This window comes from Eleginops maclovinus, chromosome 7 (assembly GCF_036324505.1).
Source record: "Eleginops maclovinus isolate JMC-PN-2008 ecotype Puerto Natales chromosome 7, JC_Emac_rtc_rv5, whole genome shotgun sequence".
Taxonomy (NCBI): Eukaryota; Metazoa; Chordata; class Actinopteri; order Perciformes; family Eleginopidae; genus Eleginops; species Eleginops maclovinus.
The window spans coordinates 26,285,807-26,288,310 of NC_086355.1; the positions used below are offsets into that span (position 1 = coordinate 26,285,807).

At 42.8% G+C, this 2,504-nt stretch overlaps 1 long non-coding RNA gene across 1 annotated transcript; it reads left to right on the forward strand.

Moving 5' to 3' along the window:
* The first annotated feature begins 711 nt into the window (after nt 1-711).
* On the forward strand, nt 712-2,297 carry LOC134866996 (uncharacterized). Its single transcript, XR_010166104.1, has 2 exons — nt 712-1,375; nt 1,470-2,297. It is a non-coding gene; the product is annotated as an uncharacterized LOC134866996 (long non-coding RNA).
* The last annotated feature ends 207 nt before the right edge of the window (nt 2,298-2,504 follow it).

Genomic DNA, 2,504 nt, shown 5'->3' on the forward strand with positions numbered 1-2,504 from the left:
GGAAAGCGGCCAGCTTTTCTTCGTAATCTTTTGGCAGTTGCTGCGAGACGGTAGTTCGTGTGTGGATGGAGAGATGACGTCTTTTCATAAAACGAAAGCACCAAGAAGGACCGCCTCGAAAGTCATTGATATTCATGTCCCGTGCTAACGCTGTTGCCTTTATTCGAATAGACTGTAGAGACGCTTCTACCTGCTGCTCTCTGTTCAATAATCCACTGTTCAATGTTGTCCTCTAACTGCGGCCATCTCGCGTTGTTTCCTCGAAAACTCTGTGTGGTCTTCTTTACTTGGCGCAGGTCATCTTCTTGCTTCCTCCACTTCCGTATCATTGATTCATTAATGTTGAATTCTCTCCCAGCTGCTCTATTCCCATGTTCTACTGCGTGACTGATAGCCTTGAGTTTGAAGTCCGCGTCGTAAGCGTGTCTCTTGACCGGTGCCATTTGGTGCAACTCCGCGACGCTCCTGACTACGGTAGCCGTAATGCTGCAAGCGGTGCGGCTTTGTAGTTTACCAAAGTCGTACTAAAACATTTTGACAGAGCGCCGTGAGCGCTGTGTACCACACAAAATCACTTCGAGGTCAGTAAGCACAACCAGAATTACCGTAATCCATATATAAGGCGCACTGGATTATAAAACGCACTGTTGTTTTTTGAGAAAATGTAAGGCTTTTAAGTGCGCCTTATAGTCCGGAAAATACGGTACACTAATTTTACTTTTTTACTTAATTTTTTTTTCCTCCAGAAAATGCAATCAAAGATGATAGAGTATCCAGAGCAATAGGGCAGTGCAGGAAGTTGGTGGGGCACTTCTCCCACAGTTGGAAGAAAAAGGCAGCGCTCACTGAGGCACAGAAGGAGCTTAAGCTTCCTGAGCACTCTCTCATTACTGAGTGCCCTACAAGATGGGGGTCCAAAGAGAAAATGATTGCCAGAGTGCTGGAACAGATGACAGCCATATCAAAGGTATTGTCAGGTGACCGACATGCACGCCCCCTCATCCCAACCTGGCAGGATGCTGCCGTGTTGAAGTCCATTCATAAGGCACTGCATCCTCTCTCCGAATTTACTGATGCTCTTTCTGGAGAGGAGTATGTGAGCATCTCCTACCTCAAGCCAGTTCTCCATCTTCTGGCAACATCAGTCTTGGCTGAAGATGCTGAGGACACTGATCTGACTAGATCAATTAAAACCAAGGTCCTGGCTTACCTCAACGACAAGTATAGTGACCTCATCACCCAGGAGCTTTTGGATGTTGCGTCTTTCATGGACCCTAGGTTCAAAACGCAATACATCAGCGCAGACAACCTTCCTGCCATTAAGGCCCCACTGAAGACAGAAATGGTGGAATCAGCAAGACGTACACATAATCAGGTTAATCCTTGAAAATAATTTTTCCACAAACACATACTATAATAGGTATACATAAGCTAACTGCAAAACTAATGTCTCTTTTCCCATCTGGCAGGAGAAGAGGTCTCGCACTGAAACCGCTCAAAATTCTCCAAGTGCACAGGCCTCTGGGGGAAAGGCAAAGAAGTCTCTTGGTAGTCTTTTTAAAACCAGTGTGGCCTCTTCAGCTTTGCCTCTGCCACTTGAAGATGTCGTGGAGGCAGAGTTGAATAGTTACCTGTTGAGCCCTGTCATTGACGGAGAGGATGATCCCTTAGCCTGGTGGAAGGTGCACAACATTCACTTTCCACGACTGTGCAAGATGGCCCGCAAATATCTATGTGTGCCAGCCACAAGTGCCCCCTCAGAGCGTTTGTTCAGCACTGGAGGGAATATAGTGACTTGCACTCGCTCATCCTTAAAGCCAGCAAAAGTTGATATGCTGGTCTTCCTAGCAAAAAACCTTGAGCTATGATGAGTATGGCTGGCAGAGCCATACTCATTGTGCACTTTAGTTTGTGCTGTGTTACTGTTACTGCAGATAATCAAGATGTTCAGCCAGTTTTAATTTAAAGGTGTGTTTGTGTGTGTATACAATTGCTATATTATGTTTGCACTTTATGTGTAATGTTACTGACTAGTTTTATTTATTTAATATTATTTTTTAATTTAATGACTTTCTAGCAGTTCACAGATGTCGAAAGTCGAGTGTGGTAAAGCCACAGATTGTTTTTTTATATATATATATAAATATATTTCTGCACATTGTACTGACTTTCATTTTAATGTTTACACCAGGGTTCCTTGTCAGCACTTTATGCTCAGATGTTACTATACTATGCTCAGAGATGTTACTACTCAAAATATACTATTGTGTATGTTCAAATATACTGTTTTGATTGAATTAGTTGTCAGTCATCATTCATGCAAACTCATGTCATCATAACAGAGGCATGTCTTCCAGGAAAGAACAGTTTAAAATTAATGTAATATAGTATTGGCCATACTATATGATGTTTTGCTTGTCAATAATACAGAAGACCAAGTCCTTAAAAAATAATCGCATATCGCATCGCAATCGCAATATTGGCGCGAAAAATCGCAATTAGAT